This window comes from Camellia sinensis, chromosome 5, assembly GCF_055761805.1.
Source record: "Camellia sinensis isolate YWXY chromosome 5, ASM5576180v1, whole genome shotgun sequence".
Classification (NCBI taxonomy): Eukaryota; Viridiplantae; Streptophyta; class Magnoliopsida; order Ericales; family Theaceae; genus Camellia; species Camellia sinensis.
In genome coordinates this window covers 145,858,059-145,873,739 of record NC_138965.1, presented here as the reverse complement: position 1 = coordinate 145,873,739, position 15,681 = coordinate 145,858,059, and the positions used below count along the sequence as shown (strand labels likewise).

Below are 15,681 nucleotides of genomic sequence, written 5' to 3'. Positions count from 1 at the left end.
CAGGGGTGGATGATCCAGAGGAGGTTGATTCAGAATGTGCAGAGGACAGTGTTCTTGGTCTGTGCAGAGGAGGGTGATTCAGAATGCAGTGTGCTCTTGGTCTGTGCAGAGAAGTGTGTTCTTGGTCTATGTAGTGGAGTGTTTTCTTGGTCTGTGCAGAGGAGGGTGATCCAGCTGGGGGCTAATCCACCTGAGGGTTGTGCTGTGTGGTGTAATTAGGTGTTTGTTACCAATTTTTTCTGTTTTTCTGCTGTTTTTTTCCCTTCTCTTTCTCCTCTTGATCTTTTTGGTTGGTTCCTCACCAACTGGCGCTTCGAGCTTTGTCTTAGCTCCAAGCTCCTCTTTATTGATGTTCTATTCCATACCTTGTATGTTGTCATCAATAAAGATTTTTTTGCCGATCAAAAAAAATATATATAAATATGCTTGCCTGGACATGCACAAAAATAAACTTGCCGTCTTTCATACTCACCAATGACTTGATGACAAACCACAACAGTCCATCAATTGATGAAAAGAAACGTCAGAACAACTAATAGGAATAATTAAAAAATAAATAAATGGTTCACTTTCTCTCTAGTAGAGAAAGAGAAATTTGGATCGTACAATTTTATCACATTAATTTAAAAATTAAAAAAAAAAAAAAAAAGCTTACTAATTTGAATGAAAATTTCAATAGAATAATACCCTATTTCATTTCATTCTAGTAGCGTGAATATTTGATATAATGATAATATTACAATGGTATCACATCCAATGAGTAATATTCTTAATTTATAGTAGGAACCACGACATTGTTAGGTGAGTGTTAGACAAAACTTTCCACCTAACCCATTTATAGTGTTTTATTGACCGTGACACCATATAGGATGGTATCAATGCTATACTCAATATTTTATTTTTTCCAATAAACCAAGCATTACCTCAATTTCAATGTATTTTTTAAAAATAAACATAATTTTTGTGAACCACAATAATTAACAATCCAATCTCTATCAACTTCAAACACATTTGATATGTTTGTTTGGACAGCTATAGTCATGAGATTGAATTAATAATTCAACAAAATGTATAATTTAATATTTGGTTAAAAAAATTGAGATATGGGATAATAGTCCATCCGACATAGTATCCTCAACGATTGAATCCTAAAAGGAGGGTAAGATACAAAATGAAAGATTAAAGAAAGATTCAGACTATCAATCCACCTTTATAATAGTGAGTTAAACCAAATATAGATAATCCAAAAATATTGATAATTCTAAGACTAAAGTCTCAAAAGAATGTTAATCTGTTCAATCAAATCCATCCAAACAAATATGACGACTGTGTCATCTTTTAGGAGATGAAGCTATGGACTCCCTCAATAAAAGATTGGTTCATCAAGGAAAAAGGCAAAAAAAATAACAAACCTTTCAAAAAAAGAAAAAAATGAAGAACAAAGCAGAGCTTGTGTTGGTGCCAACCCCTGCAACGGGTCACCTTGTATCTATAGTAGAGTTAGCCAAACACTTACTTGACCGACACGAACATTTCTCCATAACAGTCCTCCTCATCAAACCATTCTTCTTTCCTTCCTACAATCTCCATGTCGAATCACTTGCCACCTCCGAAAACCCACTGCGCTACATCCACCTCCCTCCTCTACCGCCTTCTGAACCAGTCGTCCCCAAGTCTCCGGAGAAATTTTTCTCTGATTACCTGGAAAGCCATAAATCACAGGTCAGAGAAGCAATCATCAACCATGTGCCATCATCTTCTCCGCCGACAGCGAGGCTGGCGGGGATGGTAGTGGACTTTTTATGCACTGCCATGATTGACGTCGCCAACGAATTTGCCGCCCCTACTTGTTGTGGGAATTGAATAATATTTATCTTAAATCAATTTTATAAAATAATATTGAAAGCAAAACAGATTTTGAAAAACTAGGTTTTGCAATTCAACAAAACTATATATACATATATATAACAGAATAAGTAAAAGATGAAAAGGTTTAGAAAATAGCCTGTATGATTGTGAGAGGCACGTCAAAGATGTTGTCCTAAAGTCGTTATGCGCTCCCTCCGTGCAGGTTCTAACGATCACAAACGACTCCAACATACAACCCAAAAACTTACAGGATCTGATACAATGCACAGTTGCACCAGAAGAATTTGCCAAGAATGTATCAATTGCCCAGAAATATGAAATATAAAATATTGTAAAGAGAAGAAGGAGAGAGAGAAAATAGAGTACGTTATTCTTTCCTGAGTAAGAGTCCTATTTAAATAGGCTCTTTGGTATCTGTTTGGAACAGACACACCTTTTGATTTAAAAACAAAACCAAATTTAAAATTCAAATAAATAAGACTATAAAAGGAAATAAATAAATAATAAAATATAATAATAAATAAAAATAATTAAAGTTTTGAAGTTTTTAGGAAATCTCCAACAATCCCCCACAAGATTCAAAACTTTGTAAAACAATAAAATAAAATAAAATAAAACAAAATAAATAAAAAATAATATGGGCAACTTTAAAACCATACAATGGGTGTAGGTGTTTTTCAAACTTGAACCTCACTTAGTGTTAACAGTTTCATTCTGAAAGAATCTTAGTGAACTAGGTCTTGAACTAAATCCCTTTTACCAGAATTCAACATGTCACACATATGGTATGATACATAACTGTGGCGCGAGTTAGCACTATAAGTAGCCATGTGCTCAATCTTGATTCTCATGAGAGTTTTAGGAAATAGCCCTATTTCCACGGTCGTGGCTTCACGATGCTCTCACTTAGGTGAATCCTCCAAAGATAGAAGTGACGGATGTCTATCTTGTGAGAGTTTGCTTGCCTTGGATTCATTTAGAGTAAATACTCTTCCTTAACCATCACATTTACTTCAGCACTGATTTCTTAGGGATGAGCATGAGAATATAAATAATAAGTTTAATAAAATCTCCTTCTTTAAAGTGCTAGAATACAAGTCACACTATAAGGATTGTTCCTACCCATTGAACTTCCTTCATGGGATCTCCAATCACAGAAGTTGGGTTACTTCCTTAGTTGACTCTTTATGGGCTTAGACCCATCCCCCTCGATAAATCTAAGACTACACTCTTAGATAAACCTTTTGTTAACTGATTAGCAATATTCTTTTCAGATTTCACAAAATTCAAATATACAACATTTTTATTCACCAAACTTTTTATAGATTTATACGTCACTTGCATATGCTTATTCATCTTTTTATTAGTATGTGCTTGTCTCACAAGTTCTATTATAGCTCTATTATCACAATGTATAGAAATAGCAGGTATAGGATTTTTCACAAGTGAAATATCAAGGAGTAAATTTTTAATCCACTCAGCTTCAATACACGTAGTGTCTAAGGCTATAAGTTCTGATTCTGTTGTACTTCTAGAGATAACGGTTTGTTTTTTAGAACCCCATGATATTGTTGCTCCACCTAACATAAATATATACCCAGTAGTAGACTTAACGTGTACGTTATCTGTTATCCAATTAGCATCGCTGTAACCTTCTACCACATTAGGAAAACCACTAAAGCAAAGTGAATAATCTAGAGTTCCTCTTAAATATTTAAAAACTCTTTCCACAGCAATCCAATGATCTTTACTAGGATTATGAGTATGTCTACTTAATCTCCCAACAGCATAGGCAATATCAGGTATGTCTACTTAATCTCCCAACAGCATAGGCAATATCAGGTCTAGTCTTATTAGCAATATAGAGAAGTGATCCAATAATTTGAGAATATCTAAATTGAGATACAGGTACACCATTATTTTTCTCCAAATTCATGCTAGGATCAAAAGGAGTTCAAACAGGTTTGAGATTATAATAATCAAACTTTTTTAACATTTTCTCTAGGATTCTAGATTGATTCAATGTAATACCTTTGGTTGTTTTCTCTAATTTCATACCCAAAATTATATAAGCTTCTCCTAAATCTTTCATATCAAATTTTGAAGATAAATAAGATTTCACATTTTTAATTACCTCTAAATTTGTTCCAAATAATAAGATATCATCAACATATAAACACAAAATAATACATTCTCCATTATCTTCTTTATAGTATACACATTTATCATGTTCATTAATCTTAAAACCAAATTCTAGAATTATCTTATCAAACTTTTCATGCCATTGTTTAGGAGGTTGCTTAAGTCCATACAAAGATTTAACCAACTTGCAAACTTTATGTTCTTGTCCTTTAACCACAAAACCTTCAGGTTGCTCCATATAAATTTCTTCATCTAAATATCCATTCAAAAAAGCAGTTTTAACGTTCATTTGATGAATTTCTAAATTATAAATAGATGCTAGAGCAATTAAGATTCTAATGGTTGTAATCCTAGAAACAGATGAATAGGTATCGAAAAAATCTATTCCTTTCTTTTGTGTAAATCCCTTGGCTACTAATCTTGCCTTATATTTTTCTATACTTCCATCACGTTTTAATTTCTTTCTAAATACCCATTTGTAACCGATAGCTTTACTCCCAGGAGGTAGGTTAGTCTACTCCCAAGTATTATTTTGAAGAATAGATTCAAACTCACTATTGATGGCTTCCTTCCAAAGTGGTGCATCTAAAAATGATGTAGCTTCTATAAAAGTATTTGGTTCTCCTTCAATTAAAAAAGTATAAAAATCATCTCCAAATGTTTTCTATATTCTAGTTCTCTTACTTCTTCTAGGTTATATGTTTAGATGTTCACAATCATCTCTCAAAGGAATAACACTAGTACTAGGAGTAGAAGTTCTATTTACAACCTGATTTGATATCCTAGTTTTATATGGAAAAATATCTTCAAAAAATATAGCTTCATGAGATTCAATTATTGTATTATTGGTAATTTCACTAATTTCAAAATTTATTACTAGAAATCTATTAGCACTACTATTTTGGGCATATCCTAAGAAAACGGTATCCACAGTTTTAGGTCCTATTTTCTTACGTTTAGGTTCTGGAATTGCTACTTTCGCTAAACACCCCCACACTCTTAACATTTTAAGATTAGGTACTCGTTTTCTCCAGATTTTATAAGGTGTTTTGTCATTATCATTCACAATTACTCTATTCAATATAACACAAGCAGTGAGTATCGCTTCCCCCCACAAGCTCTCCGGTAAACCAGAACTAATTAGCATTGCATTTATCATATCCATAAGAGTTCTATTTTTCCTTTCAGCTATCCCATTAGATTGTGGAGAATAAGGTGGGGTTACTTCATGAATAATTCCATGTTCTTCACAAAAAGTACTAAGGGTACCAACATTATATTCACCTCCTCTATCAGATCTAAGTTTCTTAATCTTTCTTTCTAATTGATTTTCTACTTCAGCTTTATAAATTTTAAATTTACTAAACACTTCATCTTTGGTTTTAATTAAATATAAATAACAAAACTTAGAACAATCATCTATAAAGGTTACAAAATACTTATTTCTTGCTCTAGTTAGTAGTCTATTAGAATCACAAACGTCACTATGTATAAGGTCTAAGACTTGTGAATTTCTTTGTACAGATTTATAAGGTTTCTTAGGTTGTTTTGCTTTCACACATATTTCACATTTGCGTTTAACATCAATAGATGATTTAGGTACTAATTCTAAATCCATCATTTTCCTAATTTTCCCTAAATTCACATGTCCAAGTCTTTTATGCCATAAATCACAAACTTCAATATTGAAAATATTATGAGAGATATAATTAACTTCAAAAGATACATTCAATTTAAATAAACCATCACATACAAAACCTTTATCAATAAAAATATCATTTTTACTTATTACAATTTTATTCGATTCCATTACAATTTTGTAACCTAATTGTACTAAACACGATCCACTAATAAGATTTCTTCTAACTTCAGGAACATATCGCACATCTCTCAAAGTTAAGATTTTTCCAGAAGTCATCTTCAAATCTATATCTCCAATGCCAAGTATTGGTGCAATTGATCCATTTCCCAAAGTTACACTTCCTCCACTTGATTTCTGGAAAGTTTTAAAATAACCACAATCAAAACACACATGCATATTAGCCCCAGAATCTAACCACCAATCTTGATATTCAAAAGTAGAATTAATTTCAGGATTATACCTAAAAGATGATCCGACAATTTCTTCTTTCTCCAAAATCGTATTCACTTGAGCATTATGACCTTGAGTTCTTTGCTTATTGTTGAACCTTGGTTTATACTCATCAGTCTTCTTAAAAAAACAATCTTTAGCATAATGATTGGTTCTTCCACATACATAGCACAACCTCTTGCCACTCCCTTGTCCCTTAAAACTATTAGCATTGGTTTAGTAGTTGTTATTATGGTGTTTGCCATTTTGACCTCTTGATTTAAATTTAAGATTGTTCTTGAAAATTTTACATTTAGGTCGAAAGTTATTCCTATTGTTAGAACTATTCTTATTCCCATTCTCCACCACATTTACCTTAGGCGTTTTCTCTTTTCCTGTTTCTAGATTTGACCTATGTTTCTCTTCCACCCTAAGTGTATTGATTAATTGAGTTAATGACAGATCTCCTCGTTTGTGCCTAAGACGCTTAGCAAAGTCATTCTAAGATGGAGGTAATTTATTGATAAGGCAAGACACTTTAAACTCCTCACTAAAAGTTGTCGCTTTTTTTTTTCTACCTTTCTAAGTAATTCTTGAAACTCATGAATTTGGTCTCCTACAAGTATGTCATCTTTCATTTTATAACCATTAAAATTAGAGACAATGAACCTATCAATACCAGCATCTACAGTTCCATATTCGGCCTCTAAGGTTTTTCATAGTTCTTTTGCAGTCGAGGTGGTTGACTGATATACATCATATAAATGGTCAGATAACACACTAAGGATTCTATTATAATAATGAAATTCGATTTGTTTGCGTGATAACCAAGATCCAACAAAATCTTGATCTTCTATGGCAGACATAAGACCCAACATGGTCAACCAATATCTTGTCTGTTTTTGCCATCTTTCAAAATTGTTACCATTAAAATTTTCAGGTTTCACACTAACAGTTTCTTCTAAATTAGCCATAAAAATAAATTAGTTAAGGTACAAGAAAGTAGACAATTATAAAATTTGTGTGAGACAACAATGAAACAATCGCAAATATTAGGAAGAGATAAATTTAGATAAATCTAATTTGAAAAAATTAATTGCCAACAATTTAGGAAGAGATAAAATTTTTATACAGATCAAATCTAAACACAATAACTTATAACTTGAACAACGCTAATTAAATATCATGAATCTAAACAACATAATTTATCATGTGAAATTTTTTATTTTACTCTACAACTTTCCTAATAATAATAATAATAATAATAATAATAATAATAATAATAATAAAACTACACAGAATCAACAAATTCTGCAACTTCCTGAATTAATTGAATTGAATTAATATTTCATGCAAATCAATGGAATCAAACGAGACGACATGTAGAATACAAACAATTTTATACCGTATTGTGAACAAAAGAATTGAATTGACTTTATATTGTGATCAAAAGAAGTGAATTGACTTTATACAAACAGTTTTATATTGTATTGTGATCAAAAGTGTTATAAATACCATGTTATAAATACCATGTTATAAATGATGTATTATTGATTTGTTTGTATTAATTACAAAGAGTAATGAACTCTCTCTTTTATAGAGGGGAGAGTGTTACAAAGGGGCCAAAAGAGCCGAAAGAAGAAAACATAATTATTAAACACTTTACATATTATATTCTAACAGCCCCTCTCAAACTCAAGGAGGATAGGCACTAGCCAACTTGAGTTTGGAGAGAGTAACAAAACAGAAAAATAAACTGATAAATAAAATAAAACAGGATAGGAGACACGGTATGGTCGTGTCAGACCGATGTAGCAGACAGTTTATGGGGTCATGTCGGACCGTTGTAGCAGACAGTTTACGGGGTCATGTCGGACCGTTGTAGCAGACACTGTGTGGTCGTGTCAGACCGATGTAGAAGACAATTTATGGGGTCATGTCGGACCGATGTAGAAGACAGTTTACGGGGTCATGTCGGACCGTTGTAGAAGACAGTTTATGGGGTCATGTCGGACCGTTGTAGAAGGACAGTTTACGAGGTCATGTCGGACCGATGTAGCAGGACAGTTTACGAGGTCATGCCGGACCGATGTAGCAGGACAGTTTACGGGGTCATGTCGGACCGTTGAAGCAGGACAGTTTACGGGGTCATGTCGGACCGTTGTAGAAGCTTGTGGTGGTGCACCAAGGGGGCGACTTAGGGAGTGCGCCATGGGGTGACTTGAACATGATACTGTGTATAACCCCCCCTCAAACTCAAATAGGTGTAAAGATAGAAACCTATTTGAGGTTGAAACAAAGGGATTGATAAAGCTGACTGGTGTAGAAGACACTGTATGAGTGTGTAGATAGGATGCCCAAAAGATATACATGGATGTAGATATCGAGCCCTCAAAAGACGTGCCCTCAAAAGGTGTAGAAACCTATTTGAGGTTGAAACAAAGGGATTGATAAAGCTGACTGGTGTAGAAGACACTGTATGAGTGTGTAGATAGGCTGCCCAAAAGATATACATGGATGTACATATCGAGCCCTCAAAAGACGTGCCCTCAAAAGGTGTGCCCGCACCCTCAAAAGGCGTGTCATCAAAAGGCGTGCCCAAATGCATCAAAAGGCGTGCCATGAAAAGGCGTGCCAGTTTGTCGGCGAGAAGAGGCGCGCGATGCGCGTGGCTGCCTCGGCTATTTAACCAAGACAGAGCTGAGGCAGAGGCGAAGACAAACAATTGGCGAAAATCCTCTGAAAAACTCTTCGTTTTGCTGAGAAGGTTTTGCTGAGAAGATACTCTGTAACACTCTCTATAACACTCTGGTGCCCAGAAAAAATGGCTTCGTCTTCCCGCGGGCTGCTTACCCTCTTTCCCGACCTCAACGAGTCCACAGGAGAGAGAACTGGGGCGGTGTCCCGTGAACCTCAACCAAACACCACTGGGTTTGCTCCGTTGAACTTCCCGATGCAGGCAGTGGAGCAAAAAATGGCGGTGCAGTCGGATGTGGAAGCCAATCAGTATACGTTGAAGGCATGTGTGGAGTCCATGACGGCGGTCACAAATCTGTCGCACCGGCTACAGAGTAGGACAAATGAGGTGCAGCAGTTAAACTCCCAGCTGGCTCTGCTCCAACGCATGTATAAGGATGCGCGAGCAGAGATGAGCGTGCTAAGGGCAGAAAACAAGGAGCTGAAGCGGAAGGCCACCGTGATGTTCCGATTTGGAGGGCCGCCATATGCTGCAGTGGAGGAGCAGGGACTAAATGTGCTCGGTGGCGTGGGAAGCACGGAGGCAACACCGTCAAGGGTCGGCCAGGACGGAGGCAAGAAGAAGAGACCTGCTGCAGAATAGAGAAGGGATGTGGTTGTTGTTTGTGTTTTTTTTTTTTTTTTTTTTTTGTTTTTTTTTTTTTTTTTTTTTTTTTTTTTTGTAAAATGGTGATCGGGGTGAGGCCCGATATGAATAAAATGATTTTGGTGTGCAAGCGTCTGCGTCTTTGGTTTGTTTTTTTTTTTTTTTTTTTTTATTTTTTTTTTTTATGAACAGAAAATATAAAAGAGAATAAAATAAAATAAAAAATAAAAAATAAAAAAAGAGAGAAGGCATGACAACTGTCTCTCGGGCAAGTATGTGATAAAATAAAATAAAAAAGGTGGGGGTGGTGGAAAAGTATGTTGGTTTTCAGGAAAAGAAAATGTAAAAGATAATAAAATAAAAAGAAAGTAAAAAGAGAGAAGGCAGCTTTAAAAAAGAAAACAAGAAAGCACAGGTCACTCACTCACTCTCTTTTTCAGAGAAAGAGAGTACATGCTTTTCTATTGTAATTACTCCTGTAGATGAGTTGCAGGTGCAAGGGGTTTATAACCCTGGGCTTCTGAGGAAGATCAGTGGTGTTGGATTTTCTGGGGGTCGAGGGGCTGGCCCTGGGGGTCGACGCCGGGAGTGATCATGTCGGGGCGTTGGTACATGTTGGAGAGGAGTAAGGTTGGGCTGATGCTGGGTTTGGTGTGGAGCCTGGAGCAGCGATCTCCATGCCTGCAAGCTCCGAGCTTGAAGTAGAAAGGGCAGTTGACTCTGTCCTTCTCTGTTCCGAATATCGAAGCCAAGTGCTCAGGTGAGAGCATGGCCCGTGCTTGGGAGGTACTTTCAGTGTTGCCTTTTTGCCGGCTCTCGAAAGCCGAGGCTCGATCGAAGCTGTTGTAGCTGTAGAGATCGACGAAGGCTGTGGAGAGAGGGGTTGAAGTGTTGGCGCTGACGGAGGCGCCGGAGATTGATCGGAAAGTGTGGTCTCCTCCGAGTGGACTGTGGAGGAAGAAAGATGATTCGGGTCGGGTCTGACGTAGCAGAAGGAGTGACCCAGATCGTCGAGTGGGTCGGAAATGACGATGGACAAAGAACTCCATCATGGCCGGTGAAGCAGACGCTGATCTTCCCCACAGAAAATCGCAGTGTTTTTCTATGCCCTAGCTTCCTTCTGAAGAGAAAGAGAGCCAGAGCCCTCAGCCCATGTGTGTGTTGTGGTGTCTGTGTGTATGGCAGTGTGTGGATCAATATGTGATGCTTCTGCTAACTCCGAATCAAAACAGCGGGAGAGAAGGTATGTGTAGAGGTCCGGCGGGCGGCCAAGGCGAGACTGCCGCCCGCCGGTGAAGCAGAATGACTAGGTTGTTAACCTAGCTCTGATACCATGTTATAAATACCATGTTATAAATGATGTATTATTGATTTGTTTGTATTAATTACAAAGAGTAATGAACTCTCTCTTTTATAGAGGGGAGAGTGTTACAAAGGGGCCAAAAGAGCCGAAAGAAGAAAACATAATTATTAAACACTTTACATATTATATTCTAACAAAAAGAATCAAACAAGACGTTTACCGAATTGACTTGGAAAAAAAAAAAAAAGATTTTACCAAAAGACGGGAAACAAAACTTTCGTTGTTTTTTTTTTATTTTTTTATTTAATTTTATTAACAGATTTGTTCAATATGTTACAGATTTAACGACTTTAGATTGTTGTGGGAATTGAATAATATTTATCTTAAATCAATTTTATAGAATAATATTGAAAACAAAACAGATTTTGAAAAACTAGGTTTTACAATTCAGTAAAACTATATATATATAAATATAACAAAATAAGTAAAAGATGAAAGAGTTCAGGTACGTCAAAGACGTTGTCCTAAAGTCGTTATGCGCTCCTTCCGTGTAGGTTCTAACGATCATAAACGACTCCAAGATACAACCCAAAAACTTACAGGATCTAATACAATGCACAGTTGCACCAGAAGAATTTGCCAAGAATGTATTAATTGCCCAAAAATATGAAATATAAAATACTATAAAGAGAAGAAGGAGAGAGAGAAAACAGAGTACGTTATTCTTTCTTAAGTAAGAGTCCTATTTAAATAGACTCTTTAGTATGTGTTTGAAACAGACACACCTTTTAATTTAAAAACAAAACCAAATTTAAAATTCAAATAAATAAAACTATAAAAATAAATAAATAAATAAATAATAAAATAAAATAATAAATAAAAATAATTAAAGTTTCGAAGCTTTTAACAAATCTCTATCACTACCTCCCTCTTCTTTCCTTCTAGTGCCGCCTTTCTCGGCTCCATGCTCCACCTCCCAATCCGCCATGCCCTGATTGGAACTGAGTTCTCAGATCCGAACTCGGTGACTCACTTCCCGAGTTACGCTAACCCGGTCCTTACCTCGCTTCTACCCACCCCTCTGTTCAACAAGGACGGCTGCTACGCCCGCTTACTGAACCACGCCAAGAGATTCAGAGAGGCCAAGGGCATAATCGTAAATGCATTCGAAGAGCTCGAATCCTATGCTTCTGGTCCCTATGGCGGCCGCCACCAGAAGGCGGGTTAGCGATACCGACCGATGCGGCGGCGATCACGAGGTCTTGTTGCCGGAAGGGTTTCTGAAACGGACGGAAAACAGAGGAATGGTGTACTGGTGGGCACTGCAGACGGCAGTGCTGGGGCACGCTGCGGTTGGAGGGTTTGTGTCGCACTGCGGGTGGAACTCGATTTTGGAGAGCTTGTGGTTTGGTGTTCCGATTGTGACATGGCCGATCTACGCAGAGCAACAGATCAATGCGTTTGAGATGGTGATGGATTTGGATCTGGCGGTGGAGCTGAGATTGGATTATAGGGATGAATGTGGTGGTGGGAGCTACGGCTGCGGCGGAGCTGAGTTGGTAGCGGCGGAGGAGATAGAGAGCAATGAGGGGTGTGATGGATGGTGGGAATCTGTTGAGGGAGAAAGTGAGAGAGATGAGAGAGAAGAGCAGAGAGGCTATTATGGAAGGTGGGTCTTCGTTTAGTTGGTTAAAGCCATTGGTTGATGATATAGTGGGAAACGACTGATCACGGAAAGTTTGTTAGAATTTTTGGATGGAAAATTTATTTCTCCCTTAAATTCACTTTATATTTCAATCATCAATTTGAATAATTATCCTTGACTAGCCTATCACCCGTGGAATTGGGGTCACTGCTGTGACAAAAATACAACAGTAATTATTATACTTTATTTTGTAATGCATTATGGAATTATTTTTATGATCTGAACCGTTCATTTTGTAAGGTTTGTTGAGTACTTCAAGTCTATCAAAAATCATATTAATTGGATACCAATAACTATATGACTGATAACCAAAAAAAACAAACAAGAAGTTTTGCTTTTGAAAAATAGTATAAAAATATGCAATTCGATCATATAGTTGTTGATATCCGATTAATATGATTTTTGGTAGGCTTGAAGTACTCAACAAATCCTACAAAATGAACGGTTCAGATCATAAAAATAAGCCCATAATGCATCACAAAATGAAACACAACAGTCACTGCTGTGCGTTTGCCACAGTAGTGACCCCAAGTCGATCACCCGTCCTATGTACGGGATAATTATAAATATTTTTATTTATTGTAGATTTTTTTTAATATATAAATTATGTCTTTTAAGATTTTTTATAAAAATAATTTAAAATCTTATCACTAACCATAATATATGGGATGAGTTAAAAATGGTACTGCAGTAACTATACACGGATTGTATCTATAATTGTATGAGGTGATTTTAAATGCTCATTAGAGAATTTTGACCAAATCAATAAATGCAGACATGTGAAAAGACATGTGAATTGAAAAAAGTTAATAAATGATGATTAGGGGATTTTGACTAAATCAATATATGCTGAGGTTATTTTTTTTTTAAATAAAAAATTTAGAAAATTTAGATTGGGATATTTAAATAAAAGTTAATAAATGTTGAAGTTAATAATGCTATCTAACTAACTACAATCACATTTTTCTCATAATAAAAAATAATAATTGGAAAAAAGAACCATTAAAATAGTAAATAAAAAGATTATTTAGAACCATTGAACAAATTACAATTACATTTTTCTTTTTGTGAGTGTTTATGTTTATCTAACTTCAATCATATTAAAAAATCAAATTATAAACAAAATGAGATAACTTCAATCATACAAATCACAATTTTTTTTAATGCTATCTAACTACACTGACATTTTTCTCATAATAAAAAAATAATTGAAGAAAATAACCATTAAAATAGTAAATAAAAAAGATTATTTAGAACCATTGAACAAACTACAATCACATTTTTCTTTTTGTGAGTATTTATGTTTATCTAACTTCAATCATATTAAAAAATAAAATTATAAACAAAATGAGATAATTTCAATTACACAAATCACAATTTTTTTAATACTATCTAATCATCATCAATAATTAAAAAAATCAATCACAAATTAAGTCAATTGATAATTAAAAAACACAATAATTTATTTTTCAAAAAACATAGTGAGTTAAAAAGATCAATTACAATTTTTTTTGGTCAAAATACAATTTAATCATCATCAATAATTGGTACATTATGTGACCCTAATGAGTACAATCCATTTTGTTTTTCAAAAAATACAGTGAGTTAAAAATCAAATCACAAATTAAGTGAATTGATAGTTAAAAAAACACAATAATTTTTTTTCAAAAAACACAGTGAGTTAAAAAAATCAATTATAATTTTTTTTTCAAAATACAATCTAATCATTATCAATAATTGGTACTTTAAAAATCAAATCACAAATATTTTTATGCTATCTAACTACAATAATATTTTTTTCTTAAATAATTGTAAAGAAAAACCATTAAAACAGTAAATAAAAAATTAAATCACATTAAAAAAAAAGAACCATTGAACAAACTACAATCATATCACATTTTTTCCATAATAAAATAAATAAATAAATGAAAAAAAAAACCATTGACTAACTACAATTATATTAAAAAAAAATAACTATTGAACTAACTACAATCACATTTTTTTCTTTGTGAGTGTTTATGTTTATCTAATTTCAATCATATTAAAAATAAAATTAAAAAAATAAATAAAAAAATTAAATAACATTAAAAAAAAAACCATTGAACTAACTACAACAATCATATTAAAAAAAAGAGCCATTGAACAAATTACAATTACATCACATAATTTTAAACGAAAAAAAAAAACTTTTAAAAAAGAGAACTATTAAACTAACTACAATCACATTAAAAAAAAAAAAAAAAAGGAATGGGTACTTTTTCAGTAAATCCTCCAAGAGTGTTATTCCATAAAACCCACAGTGTTTTATAATATTCCATTAGGTTCATTTCATACGAAAAGACCAAAAAAACCCTCAAACAAACACGCACCTCTCTTTCTTTGAATCTAATAACCGTCTCTCTTCCCCTCTCTATTCTTGCGCAGGAAATCACGCACAGTATCTCTACATTCCAGAAATCCAAATCCGTATTCCACATCGCCTCAACGCCTAGAAGACTGTCTTCGTTCCATCGTCGCATCGTCTCATCATCTTTTTCGTCGTCCCTACATCGTGGGTCGCCGAAATCGTGGATTCACCATTGCTGAACATCTATAACGTCTATCTTTGTAACGCCCTAAAAATAAACCCATAACATCATACATTCAAGATACAGGAAAGAGATATTATATCACAATCATCAGAGTATCCTTACAAATTGTATTACACGTTGACAACAAAAGTAACTGCCCTATAGGCTTACAACTTTCCAAGTCAACACTTGGTTACAAAAAGAAAGTACTAACTCAAGTACATATTAAGCCCTTGGCTTGAATTTACATGAAATACATCCAAAGAAAACAAAATAACAAAATAGTCTATCTGCCTCTAGCCTCCCCAGCTATGTCCTTGGAGGTGGCATACCATCGGTACCTAAAAATGAAGTCCTATATATAGCGATCTTGGTTATCCCTTTACTGTTCTATTAATTTCCGGACGCGGTTCTGTGGAGTTGGTAGTTGTACCTATTGTGTTGTCAACCTTTAAACTCTTTTGTTTGAGTTTTAGGATGTGTTAGGCTCGGTTGTTTCAGGTTGGTTGAGCTTTAGCTCCCATTGTTGTTGCCCAGTTTTTGAATGGTCCGCTCGAGCGGGTCATATTGCGCTCGAGCGGGGTTTTCAAAGTCTCAGTATTTCGTGCCTCTGCAAAACTTCTGCAGAAGTGTTTTCAACGCTCGAGCTGGTTTCTTATGCTCGAGCGGGTCGCGCTC

The 15,681-nt window shown here is 34.9% G+C and overlaps 1 pseudogene; it reads left to right on the top strand.

Moving 5' to 3' along the window:
* The first annotated feature begins 1,423 nt into the window (after positions 1 to 1,423).
* LOC145791761 (UDP-glycosyltransferase 71K2 pseudogene) lies at positions 1,424 to 12,465 on the top strand (annotated as a pseudogene).
* Positions 12,466 to 15,681: the final 3,216 nt, after the last annotated feature.